Genomic DNA, 13755 nt, shown 5'->3' with positions numbered 1-13755 from the left:
TGTGTTTAATCTGTTGTGTGGATTGTGCATATAACATCATTATACGGGATTAATGATTAGTGGATATTTGGTCATTGCATCTGAGAAAAGGTAACAAGTCCTTATAATACTAGCAGACAAAAAAACCCGTGTCCAGAAATGAGGTTAAGTGAAAGAAAAAAGAAGTAACTAAAACGTCCATTGGTTGACTTTAAGGAATGTACTGAATAAGGAAAGCAAGAGCTATAGAAAAAGAAGCATTTATTCCCAAACCAAAATCTGACCCTGGGGAAAGAACTCAATTTGAGAATAAATGACCTCAAATCAGGAACTGCAGCATCAACAGGGGACAAGAGTTTGGAGAAAGTCTAGGCATTATAGACAGGAGATGCTTGCAGAAATCAAAAGAGCGTTTCATATTCTGTGGGGAAAAAAACGTAGAAACAGGTTGAATTCCCAAGGTAAATAAAAGGCATTTTTCTAAGCTTGGAAACAAAACCTGATATTGAAAGATATGCAGCTCCATTAGCTAGGGTAATTAACTTTAAAAAAGGCTTTCTCAATAAGCAACCACCAAATAGGAGCCTATAGATTAAGAAAGCTTTCTAAAAAAAGAATAGTGACAGAAACTAGAATTTGGGTGAGGGACAGAGGTCTGGGTTCTTCTAACAATGGCTGCTGTTGTATGAAATGTCATTGAAGAAGGAAAATAAAGCAAAAGGAAAAAATGAGACATATGTTACTCTAAAAACTTAATCACAAAATAGAGTGCCCTCAGAATAATCGTTTATTAAACAACTATTGGATCAAATAATTTCTAAATAGTTTCTACTCCTTCCTTTCTATGTATGAGTCATAATTCTACTGTAGACAAGGAACTCTTGTTCTCTGTGTTTCACAATATGGTTACTCTAGGATTTTTGTTTGTGGCAGACTGCCGAGATAAAAGATGTGAACCTATCACCTGGGAGTGATTTTTTTAGCCCCTGTCATAGGAAATCATTAAATGTTATGGTACATGCCTTTGAATTTTCCCAAGAGACAATAAAATCTACAATTTTGTCAATCAACATTTGTTGAATTCCTGTAACATATGTGGATGTGGGGTTAGATATTTGGGGGAGTAAAATGAATTAAACAGTCATGGTTTGGATCAGTATAGTTAAGAGAGCCAGAAATATACAGCATATGGTTAATACATTGGTAGAGATGTGTAGGCTCTCAGAAACATAGAGAAAGGACTAAATGTCAGTTTGAAATAGGAAGGAGTAAAAATTGTCAAGGAGTCGTTTTAATTCTTACAATGTGAGAGGTATGCTTTTGGGAGAATATTTTGTAGAACACATCAACAAAGAGAACCTCTTGGCCAGAAAAATGGAATGTATAAAAAGAATTTTGGAAAAAAACTTATTTTATTTAAAAAGCTATAAAAATCTTTCCTGCTAGTTCTGATCCTATCAAATTAAGTCAAGGAGTGATATTACACAACATTAACTAATCAGACCTCCTGTATAGCACACAATCACTTAATTGGCTTATTAGCATAATCTGAGAATGACATACAAATTTAATTCATTTACATCTCTACAAAATGTTCATAATAGATATAAAGTTTTTTATACCAAAAATTGTTTGCTAAACCTTGTCTTCATATTTTAATTAAATATTTACATAGTATAAAATGATACAGCCTTCAAATAATACCCATGGAAGTATTTAGGTTGCTTTCTTGTAAAATTCAATGATATGATTGCTTCTTTACTACCCATAAAGTAGTTAAGAACCATCTGAAAGCTGAGGTATAGCTTAGTGGCACAGTACTTTCCTAGTATATGAGTGACCCTAAATTCCATCCCTACTGCAGAAAGAGAGAGAAAGGAAACATGTAGGATTTCATAGACTCTACAGTTCTACTCTTTGTTTACATTGATTAAAATATGCTGGAGACATAACAGATCAACAAATACCAACACTTAAATATAAGTTTCTTATAGATTTTCATGCTCTGAACTTCAAATTAACATCTATAACATAGGCATTAAGAAAATAATAGCTTTTTGCAGACAAAATTCAAGCATTGAGGGAGGATGTATCATGTGGTCCTATCCTTAACTGAGGAGCTATTGGCATTTAGTAACTCCCGGGAAAGGAAGAGTCAGATTTCTTTAATCATAAGACCCGTACCCACAAGTTGTTAGACAATGAAATATGGACTCAGTGGGTTTAATGGAGAAAGAGAAAGAACATGAAGCTTGTTGAGTAGGTTGGTGGAGGAGGATCTGTGAGGAGGATGGAGAAGAGGGTGAATACGACCAAAATATATTTTATGAACATTTCAAGGAAATAATAAAAATATTATTTTAAGAATTTAATTCAGAAAATTATGTACAGTCAAAGAAACCTCAGATTTTTTAAAGTTAAATTCACTGAATAAGAATTACTTTTTGCCTTTTTTTTTTCTTTTAGAGAGCTAAAGATTAAATGAGAATGGTCCACATGCTATAGAAACATTTAGCCACCAAATTCCTCTATACCCTTAAATCTCTGGATATTCTTTGGATGGTTTAAGAAACTGGGCATTCCTCAAGTTTCCTTGATAAGCAACAAACCTTCTCAAATACTTCTTTACTTTGTTGAAAACACATAGCTGCTCTGTTACTGTATCTTCATTTCAAGGGTTCCAGAATCTTTTCTAATAGATAACAAATTAATTTGAACTGAGACTTTTCCAGCTTCATCATTTACATAAAATTCAAAGACAAATATCATGTATACTCACTCATAAGTGGCTTTTAGACATAAAGCAAGGAAAAGCCAGCCAACAACTCACAATTCCAGAGAACCTAGACAACTATGAGGACCCTAAGATACATACATGCATCTAATCTACCTGGAAAGTACAAAAAAAACAAGATATCCTAAGTAAACTGAGAACATGGGGACCATGAGAGGGGTAGAAGGGAAGGATAGAGGAAGGGAGGGGAGTGGAGAAAAATATATAGCTCAATATAAACAAAAGCAATAAAACATTAAAAAAAGAAAAGAACAAAACCAAAGGATAAAAGGTAGACTTCTACTGATTGTTCTCCTGTATCATGTATGTTAGCAATTTTTCCTTCAATCTATTTGATAGAACTAGAAGACATATTAGGATGTCTCACTGCTGTAGAAACAGGAATGTGATCCACATCTAGCCAAACATTGACTATTGATTTTCTGGTCATAATAGTTTATGAGATTGAAGATGATAGACAGACAGACAGACATACAGACAGACAGACAGATAGACAGAGAGACAGCAAAATATCCTCTGGAAAATAAATGATATTAGCGCATATTTATCCTGTTAGCTCCTATAGATCCAGATCTGAAACAGTCACCAACATGTAAAAGTACTAAATAAACATTACTGGTCTAGTTAATGAATAAGCTTCAAATATCTGTTTCTAGAGTTAGCAGGTAGTTTCTATTTAAATAATATGAATGCAAGTATTTAGATTCCTTTTTTGCAAAATTCAATGGTATGATTGCTTAAAGTTTCATTACTGCCCATAAAAATAGTTAAGAACAATCTTAAAGCTGTGGGAGTAATTTAGTAGTACAATTCTTGCCTAACATATGCATGATCCTTGATCTACCCTAGCACAAAAAAATGCCTGAAGGTATCTTGTACATAAAAGTATGTTATATATCATAGGAACTTAAATTGTGCATTTAATTGCAATAATCATCTCCAAATTGGTCAATCAGTACATGGAATATAAAAATCAGTATCTCCTGAAGCTATAGATGAAGTTATAAGGAGTTTTGCCTCCTCAGTATATTTTGTATAATACATAGAATTTTTCACTTGGGAAAGTCTTTAATTATAATATAGCATCTAGAAGCTAATACATGAGACAACACTTACTTCCCACCTACCTCAATGTCTCATGTGCTAAATCTTTTACAAAATAAACAAACAAACAAACAAATGCAACAATAACAATAACAACAAAACCTCGGCACTTGCTGAATTATATGAATTTCTATATTGGTTTGTAATCCATAGACATAGACTTGGAATATTTGAATAGGTTTAACTTTTTCATGAGTGACTATAATAGCACTAAACAGCATAAAACAATTACACCTAGACATTCTCACCACCATTATGTCACAAACATGAACTGAACTAGAACAATAATAGGCATGACAAAGTGGACACACAGGAAAGGCCTCAAACCTACAAAAAGATCTTCAGGTTACAAAGAATGCTAGATTGTTTGGATTTGCATTTCTCTGATGACTAAGGATATCGAGCATTTCCTTGAGTGTCTTTCAGCTATTTGAGATTCATCTGTTGAGAGTTCTCTGCTTAGGTCTGTACCCCATTTTTTATTGGATTATTTGTTCTTTGATGTCAAGTTTCTTGAATTTCTTGTACATTTTTTAATTAATTAATTAATTAATTAATTTTTTATTAAAAATTTCTACCTCCTCCCCGCCTCCCACTTACCTCCCCCTCCCCCCTCCACTCCCCCTCCGTGTCCTGTCCCAAGAGCAGTAAGGGTTCCCTGCCCTGTGGGAAGTCCAAGCCCCCCCTCCATCCAGGTCTAGGAAGGTGAGCATCCAAACAGGCTAGCACCCCCCCCCAAAGCCAGTATGTGTAGTACGATCCAAATCCAATGCCATTGTCCTTGGCTTCTCAGCAGCCCTCATTGTCCGCCATGTTCAGGGAGTTCAGTTTTATCCCGTGCTTTTTCAGTCCCAGTCCAGCTGGCCTTGGTGAGCTCCAATTAGATCAGCCCCACCATCTCGGTGGGTGGGAACACCCCTCGTAATCCTGACTTCCTTGCTCATGTCCTATGTCTGATGTGGGGTTGGTGAAGATCTTTTCCCATTCTGAAGATTGCTGTTTTTTCTTGTTGACCGTGTCCTTTGTTTTATAGAAGCTTTTAAGTTTCAGGAGTCCCATTTATTAATTGTTGTTCTCAGTGTTTGTGCTACTGGGGTTATATTTAGGAAGTGGTCTTTTGGGACAATACATTTAAGTGCACTTCCCACTTTCTCTACTATGAGGTTCAGTGTGGTTGGTTTTATGCTCAGGTCTTTGATACATTTGGACATGAGTTTTGTACATCGTGATAGATATAGATCTATTTCTCAACTATGTTCATAACAGCATTATTTCTAATAGCCAGAACCTGCACACAACCCTCAGCTGAAGAATGGTTTTAAAAATTGTGGTTTATTTCTACGATGGAGTACTACACAGCAGTGAAAAATAATGACATCTTGAAACTTGTGTACAAATGGATGGATCTAGAACAAAACATATTGAGTGAGGTAACCCAGACTAAAAAAGACAAATATAATATGTACTCACTCATAAGTAACATTTAAATATTAAGCAAAGCAAAAAAAAATCTACAGGACACAACCCCAGAAAACCTAGAAAACAAAGAGGACCCTCAGAGAGACATACATAGATCTATATAAAAAAGAGAAAAAGACAAGATCTCCTGAGTAAATTTGGAGTATAGGAGTCATTGGAGAAGGTAGAAGAGTAGAGGGAGGAAGTGGGGGGAGCAGAGAAAAAATTATAGCTCAATAAAAACAATTTTAAAAGAATGCTTAGAGTTGGAGAAATCATCTTTCCAAGGGAAAAACACCAATTGATTATCCAATACAAAATGGTTAGTCCTGAAAAATACATGAAATTAGCAGTTTGCAGACTGAGTATGCACACTCACACACATCCACGCACATGCACACACACATACACACACATATGCAACAAAATTAATGAAAAAAATGCCTTGAATTTAAAAGAGAGGAAGGAGTATATGGAAGGTTTTAGAGGGAGGAAAGAGAAGGGACAAATGTAACTACATTATATCTCAAAGCTAAGTAAATAAAGTTCAAAAGAAATATTATAATATGATTTAAATTTGTTCCTAAAACTGAGTGGATAAAGGATCTAATTAGGAACAGGGCCTGCTGTAGCAAATCCTATAGCCAGTAGCCTTTAAGTTACCTGCCCACCTGGGCGTGGCCTCTTATACTATAAATGCCAATGTAAAGTGTTCCCTCTCTCTTTCTGCTTCTGTATTTGGTTCATGTTCCCCATTAGTACAGAGGACCGTGATTTGTGAGTATACCCCTAAATAAATAACCCTTTATTACACTAAATTCTGAGCTAGTGTGGGTTTTCTTTTTAGCATCCATATCCATTGGCCTGCAAGTAGGGCGATTACTTTGAAAATTTTGTTTGAAAAGAAAACTAAGCCAGGACAGTGGCTGCAGAGAAAGAGACAAATTGTAAATCTACACACTGTTTTTGTGGAAGGGATAGCAAAGTAGTTCAAATCCGATGCCTCTAGGTTTCTAACTTGTATAATAAGAAATAATGGTGGCATCAAGTAATACAGAGAATATAGGAAGAAGTACAGTGCAGTTGCTTCTTGGTTGTTTGATGTTCATTGTTTTCTTACCAACGCTGCTTAAAACCATACTACTAAATTTCATTTTAACACCTTGACCTCTTGACTATATTTCCTGTAGCTATGAACAATTTTACTTTCCTGGCGTCTTTGAATTATGATTACTTATAAGTCATTTTCACAATAAACAAAACAATTTGAATTCAACCACAATAGGATATTAAAAGGAACAAAATTGAAATAAAATGACATTAAATCGCAATGACTGCTTTGTGATTTTTCCACTGGTAAACATTGTTATAGGTTCTGTGGACAAAATAATCCATGAAGTCTGAAGAGAGCTTTGAAGCAAAAACTAGACTACATCATTCCTTCCAGTATGACCTAACTTTGTGACTTTGGATTAATCGTTAGATATTTATGGCTTTCATACATCTGTATAATGAAGATACTTGACTAACACAGTCATTGTTCAGATATCTCCTTAAGGGTAATAAACTTAAATTAACATATTAGTTGACATATTGTAAGAACATAATAAATGTTAGTTACTGTAGAAATAAAATCACAATTGTGCTCTAAAAAAGCTTACAGACCATAATAGATTTTTTTAAACCAGGGCATCTTATATATCTTTTCATTATCTGTTCAGGGAATGAAATTTCATTTTTCACTCAGAAAGGAAAAAATGATTCAAAATTTTAAAACAATGTTTCTTCTAAGCTTCGAATAATCATTTAAGATTTCCTGAGGATTGATGAAAACCAAAAAGCTCACACTTTTTAAAAAGAAATGAAAATTATTTATTATAAATAATCAGTAAAATATGTTAATTGGCTATTGTATAATACCACACATAGTTACAAGAGGTTTTGGTGAGGGACAAAAATAAACTTTGAAAATCAGAAACCCATGATACAATAGAAAATCAGTACAATGAGAGATTCCAAAAGACTGAGTCACAATAAACTCAGTATGTTTTAATGAATCTGGTAAGTACTATGTTGTTGAATTTTATTATAATTATTGTTAGGACACTTGATGACAACACTTTTCATGTTTTACTATAAATTTAGAATTGGGTGTAACCTAACAGAGTTACTTTATTCTCATTATTTAATTGGCTTAATATGCTTGTCTGTAACTAATAAACCACATTTTTTCTCATCTCAATATTTATGCTGTAGTAAGAGAACTTTTGAAAAATAACAGTAAACATTTTAAATACTCATTGCTATCACAAGAATCAGTGGGAGTAAATTTTGAGTGAAGTATGTACTTTGATAAAGTTTTAATAGTAAAAAGAAACATTTTGACTTTGCTTTTTAATTCAATGAGTGGAATTTTGCAAGGTTCAACTTTGTACATTTTATGCAAACCTGGGTAAACTGCAGAATAACAAATGCCAAAAAGACAGATGGCAATGACTCTTGTGTGGGTTTGTCCAAGCGATGCTTTTCAACATTCAGCAATAGATTCTTTGACCATCCACTGGAAAGGCCAGTACTTGGCAATGCTATTCTGTTGGCAAACTCATTCTTTGTTGTCTTTTGTTCCTTGTTTTGTACCCTTTCCCAGATTTCCAGCTGCCTTTCCATTTATTGACAATCAGCAGTTCTGGCTTCACTGCTGCCCCCAAATCTTTCCAATTTAGAATATTTCTCATAAGAAATAAAATTTATGCCTCAATATTCTCTATTGAAGATGAAATATAACTATATTATATTTATTTTTAGTCTTGTATATTTAGTATATTTAGTTTTAGTCTTGACAAATCTCAATATATTAGATGCATACATACACACACACACACACACACACACACACACACATATATATATATATATATATATACATATATATATTTACACATTCATAAAATCACCTTAAATAGGCAATTTAAATTCTAACCATGTCCAGAACTGGCATAATATTTCTCATGTTCACACAAGAATCACTCAATACTGAGGCTCTGTCATTTCACTGTTCCGCTCAAAGATTTCCCTGAAATTGAACATTCCTTGACTGTAATGTAAATGGAAAATATGGCAAATCATGGTATTTTTGTTTTTGTTTTTTTTTTTCTTTTCTCATGGTTTATTTTTTTTATATTTAAAAATTTCCATCTCCTTCCCTCCTCCTCCCCCCTCCCTCCCCTCCTTCTCCCCTTTCTCTCCCCTCCTTCTCCCCCTTTCCTCCCCTCCCCTCCATCCATACCTCCCCTCCCTCCCTCTCAAGGCCAAGGAGCCATCAGGGTTCCCCACTCTATGCTAAGACCAAGGTCCTCCCAACTCCCCCCAGGTCCAGGAAGGTGATCGACCAAGCTGAGAAGGCTCCCACAGAGCCCGTCCATGAAGAACAATCAGAGCCCAGAGCCATTGTTTTTTGAAAGAAAGGATTTCTCTTTAGTTTTGGAGCCTGTACTGGAACTATTAGCTCTTATAGACCAGGCTGATCTCGAACTCACAGAGATCCACCTGCCTCTGCCCCCTACGTGCTTGGATTAAAGGCATGTGCCATCATCACAGTAGTTGCAACAAGTGAATATCAAAATAAACAATTTGATGTTTATAGAGAAATAATATAGAGGTGTTTATAGAGAAATAATATAGAGAAATTTATAGGCCAAGATAAAATGGTGCAGGTCTAATTTACCTTCTCAAGAGATTTTAGAACAAAAATGATAACAATTTATAAAATGGAGTACCATGTCAGGCAAGAAGAAAAATGTAGAAAAAATTTTGTCCCTTCTTTATTGTGAGAGAGATGAAATGCAGGTTGTCAAGTGTTTGTGTGCTCAATCTTCTCTCTAAAAGGAGTTGTTTATTGGAGAAGTGGAGAACAAGAAGTTTCTCTATCACTTTTTATGAAAACTCAGGATAGAGAGAGTTTTCTGGTTTTCCCAGACCACCCCGCCTATACAGGATATGAGAATTTAAGCTTAAGCAAGTTCTCATATATGTACAAATGATTATTATTTATTTGCTTGATTGTTTAGTGTGTATATGTGTTTTGCCAGAATGTATGTCTGTCCAACATTTGCGTGCATTGCCTGGGAGACCAGAAGAACATTGAACCCCTGGGGCTAAAGATAACAGATGGTTGTTAACCACCTATGTGGGTTCTGGGAATTGAAACCAGGTCCTCTGGAAGAGCAGTTAGTGTTGAGCCATTCCTCCATGCCAAAATTAAAAAAAAAATGATGTTTCATAAGTTTTAAAGACTATTCAATGTGTAAACAACAGTCCTTTAAAGAATTATGTTGAAAAAAACTGGATGTCTCTACAAAAAAGACTAAAATTTCACCCTTTTTTCTAAAATAATAAAATAACAAAAAACTTAGTCAAAATAGGTTTAAAATTCATTAGAGTAAAACAATTTCACAACATTGGATTTGGCAATGATTTTCTGTGTATGACATAAAAGGCACAGGTTAAAAAAGAAAAATGTTAAATTGAAGTTCACTAGAAACAAACAAGAACCTTCCATTACCAAAGGAAAATATTTAAAGGATAAAATGAAAACTTGTTTAGAAAAAGAAAATATTTAATACATGTAGTCATTGGTTGACGCCTCCCACAAGCTCCGCATCCCTATTATCCCATTTCATCTTGTAGGCAGGACACTTTGTAGGTCTGAAATTCAAAGGTTTTGTTCCTGGGCCAATGCCTGAGTCCTACTATTAGAAGCTTTGCCTGGTTGCAGAAGATTGCCTGTTCAGGTTCCATATATACTCCATTACTAGGGTCACCTTTATAGATTCTAGGAACTTTCCATTGCACTAAGTTTCCACGTTACCTCCCCCCAAATGCCCACCCTGAATTCTAGTCATCTTTTACTATTCTCTTCTATCTCCCTCCCACCTGAATCTTCCTGTTCCCATTTCCATCAGCCCCGGGTCCAATGGTGAAAACTCTTCTATTTCCTCTTCCCTGGGAAGAATACATTTTCTCTTGAGCCCTTCTTCTTACTTAGCATCTCTGGGTCTGTGGATTGTAACATGACTATCCATTACTTAGCATCTAATATCCAATTACAAGTGAGTACATAGCATGTTTACCTTTCTGGGTCTGTGCCAACTACATGCCTTAGGAAGGAACCCAAGCCTGTTGCTGCCATGAACAAGAGGATGGATAGCCCAGAGACCTAGGATAGAAGCAAATATGATTGGCTAAAAAAAGTCAATAAAATGATTTCTAATGATTCAATAAAATGATTTCTATAGTTTGCTATAGTCATAGACTAAAGCCTAGCATAACTATGTTTAGAAAGGCTTCATGCAGCAACTGATGGGGCAAATTCAAAGACACACAGCCAAGCATTAGGAGTCGTCTAGGGAATCCTATGGAATAGAGGGAGGAAAGAGTGTAGCAGCCAGAGGGTTCAAGGATAGCACATGAAAACCCACAGAATCAACTAACCTGGGTTTGCAGGAGCTCACAGAGACTGAACCAATAATCTGGAAGCCTGTATATGTCTAACCTAGATTCTCTGCATGTATGTTATGTTTGTGTAGCTTGATGGGACTCCTAACAGAGGGAATGGGGGGTGTTTCTGAATCTTTTGCCTGCTTTTGGGAGCCTTTTTCTCCTACTGGGTTGCCTCCTCCAGCCTTGATATGAAGGTATGTTTCTATTCTTATTGCAACTTGTTATACTGTGCTTAGTTGGTATCCATGGGATGCTTGCTATTTTCCTAAGGTGAAACAGATGAGGAGTGAATCTTGAGAGAGGGGTGGGGGTACTTTGAGGGGTGGATGGAGGGAAAGCTGTGGTCAGGGTGAAATATATAAGAAAAGAATAAATAAATACATAAAGACACAAATAAAAGAAATTCTTGTAGTGGATAAGGATTTAGTATTAAAAACATGCTTAGAAAAACATAATTTCTAAAACTCAGAAACAGAACACAACCTACATAATGTACTGAATTTGCTTTGTATGATTTAAAAAGTTTAAAATATTAAAGAGGAAAGGTAAAAATGAAAATAAAATAAACATTAGGCAAAGAACTTAAATAGAACCTTTTTTGAACAATATGTACAAATGGCAAATAATTATGAAAGAATAAGCTTTTCTAATTATTAGTGAAAGGCAAGCCAAATCCCAAATAAGATGTTATTTCACACCCATTAGAATGCCTATTGTATTTCTTAAATCTTAGAACTTGCTAAATGCTGGGTAAGATGGGCAGAAATTCGAAGCCCTGTGTGATCTTGATGGGAATGTGAAACAGTGCTGTCACTATGGAAACCAAATGAAGGCCCCTCAAAAAATTAAATTGAAGTACCATATAATCCAGTAATTAATTTTGCTTTTATACCTGAAAGAATTGAATGTGGAAACTCAAGCAGATATTTATAAATATCCACATTCAGAGCAACATTATTTGTAATGCAATGTACAAAAAGCAAAAGAATGGTGAGTGAATGAGTAGACAAAATTTAATACATACCTTTAATGATAAATTATCTTCAAATGTAATGAAACTTACGTACTATACAATATGGATGTGCTTTCAACATTTTGTGGCTCAGACCTTATATTAGGAAAGGACACACACAGTGCGATGCATTTTGTTAGAGGGTGGGAAATATCATAGAGGCAAATGTGGATAGGGATCCTTTTAACAGACTTAGGATCATAAATTGTTGTCCAATGGTGTGGGAGGTCTTTCTGTCTATGTTTTGCTTTTATTGGTTAATGAATAAAGAAACTGCCTTGTCCTGAGGATAGGGAAGAACTTAAGTAGAAAGGAAAAACTAAACGGAATGCTGGGAGGAAGAAGGCAGAGTCAGAGAGATGACATGGAGTAACTAACTGCCAGAGTCAGACATGCCAAAACTTTAGCAGGTAAGCTACTGCCACATTGCAATACACAGATTACTGGAGATGGGTTAAATTAAGATGTAAGAGTTATTCAATAAGAAGCCAGAGCTAATGGGCCAAGCTGTGATTTAATTAACACAGTTTCTGTGTAATTATTTCAGATCTAAGCTAACTGGGCAGCTGGTGAGAACAAGCAGCCTCCCTTCAACAAACTGGTACACCAATGTGGTGGACTAAATCCATGTAAAACCTGAGAAAGCTTAGAAAGAAATTCAAGACACATACAAAAAAAAAAAACCCTAAAGTTTAGCCACATTTTTTTTTCTGCTGGCAGCTTGCTGCAGCTCCTTTAAGGGAGGTTTTCCTGATTCAGCCATAGAAGAAAAAATGCTGTGCCGTTTTGAGATGCTAGCTTCCTGGGCCGTCCTGCCAGTGCAAACTCTGACTCTTTCAGGCAGAAGGCCCAGCTAAAGAGCATTTGAATGGGGTTTGTGTAGCATACTCACAGATTGGTGCCAAGCTCAATTGTCATCAGAGAGACTTCACCCATCAACTGATGGAAATAGACTCACAAACAAACATTAGGTTGAGCTTGGGAAATCCTGCTGAGGAGGTAAAGGAAAGATTATAAAAGCCAGAGGGATCAAGGACACAAGAAGAAAACCCACAGAATTAAAATATTTTTAAAAGATAGAAAAAGAATAGAAGCAAGAGGTCTATCTGTGAAGATATGCAGATGTAAGGACCATTACCTGTGAGAATTTGGGAAGAAATAGAACATCCCTGAATCTCTCAGCCTCATGACTCTATTCTTGAGACCTTATTACTCCAAACACTGTTCTAATCACTTATACATTCATATACATCCATATGCCATGGTACTTCTTTTAATTAGTAGCAACAATATCATTTCAAAGACTGAAATTTGTGAAACTTGGTCTCAAATATCATGAGTAAACAAAAGATTCAAAGTATGTTAGAGGAATATTGTATGGTTTATTTCAACATGGGAGGTTGCAAAAGTCATACAGATAAGTCCCAGGTCATACAGATAAGTCCCTGTATATATAACCGATGCTTTGGGAACTTAAGTCATTTTGGTGACTTTTGATGACTAATAGAAGCAATACATTGTGGCATTAAAATATTTGTGTGTACAGTTACCTAGAAGTACATAGACAAGTCTATAAACAGAATGGGAATTTTGTTAATAGAGAATATTTCTCAACCAAAATAATAACAGTCAGCCAACTGAAGGATTCAAACTTACCTTAATGATATGGTTACCATTTGAAACTGGGATACAAAATCCAGAATTCTTAAAATTAGTCACCAAAATGACTTAAGTTCCCAAAGCATCGGGTATATATACAGGGACTTATCTGTATGACCTGGAACTTATCTGTATGACTTTTGCAACCTCCCATGTTGAAATAAACCATACAATATTCCTCTAACATACTTTGAATCTTTTGTTTACTCATGATATTTGAGACCAAGTTTCACAAATTTCAGTCTTTGAA

The sequence above is a fragment of the Arvicola amphibius genome, chromosome X, assembly GCF_903992535.2.
Source record: "Arvicola amphibius chromosome X, mArvAmp1.2, whole genome shotgun sequence".
Classification (NCBI taxonomy): Eukaryota; Metazoa; Chordata; class Mammalia; order Rodentia; family Cricetidae; genus Arvicola; species Arvicola amphibius.
This window is presented reverse-complemented; position numbering follows the sequence as displayed.